This window comes from Pediculus humanus, genomic scaffold (assembly GCF_000006295.1).
Source record: "Pediculus humanus corporis 1103172107647 genomic scaffold, whole genome shotgun sequence".
Classification (NCBI taxonomy): Eukaryota; Metazoa; Arthropoda; class Insecta; order Psocodea; family Pediculidae; genus Pediculus; species Pediculus humanus.
In genome coordinates this window covers 322,242-323,103 of record NW_002987257.1, presented here as the reverse complement: position 1 = coordinate 323,103, position 862 = coordinate 322,242, and positions in this window count along the sequence as shown.

The window sequence follows — 862 nt, the reverse complement described above, 5'->3', positions numbered from 1 at the left end:
TTTTTATTCTATCGATTACTTTAATAAATAAAATTAATTTTTTTTTTTACGTAAAGTGATTAAAAAATTAATAATTGGTTAATTAATTACATAAAAATGATTTGTTACGGTTAAACATTTAAATAACATTTAAATAATAGCAAAAATAAATAAATAAATAAAGGAGTTATTGATAACATTTTGTTGCGTAAAAAAAAAATACGTTAACGAAGCACGAAAAAAAACGATAATTTATGTAATTAATAAAATTTCAAAACATAATTAATTAATTAATTAATTAATTTTTTGTAAAGAAAAAAGTAAATAAACATTGTTTCCTTTTTTTCAGTGTCCTCTTCAAAAAAAAAACTAATTAAAAAATTAATTAATTACTAATTTTTTTTTTCAACATATTTATTTTTTAATAAATATAATTAAATGTCTCCGCTAATTATGTAAATAAACATAAACACTTTTTTTTATTTATTTAAATAATTATCCCTGATAAAAATTAATAGAAAATGATATTAATAATAATAATTACAACGAATTCAAAAGGAGTCGACGTAAAGATTTTGCCATTATTTAAAAATAACATTTGCATTTGCGTCCGGTTTAAAAAAAAAAATTAAATATTCATCAATTGTTTCTATTTCCGTTTCCTCTTTTAACTCTTGTCGTAAAAATTCGTTACTTTTTTTTTTTATTTAACATCTCCCACACAAAGTTGTTTTTATAGTTTTTATTCCTTTTATAATAATAACAAACAATCGATCGTGTTTGGTTGTACGTATGAAAACTTTTATTACGTAAGGTTATACGGAAACATTATTTATAATTTTAAACCTTTAACAACCATATCGATAATTTAAAAACATGGCGG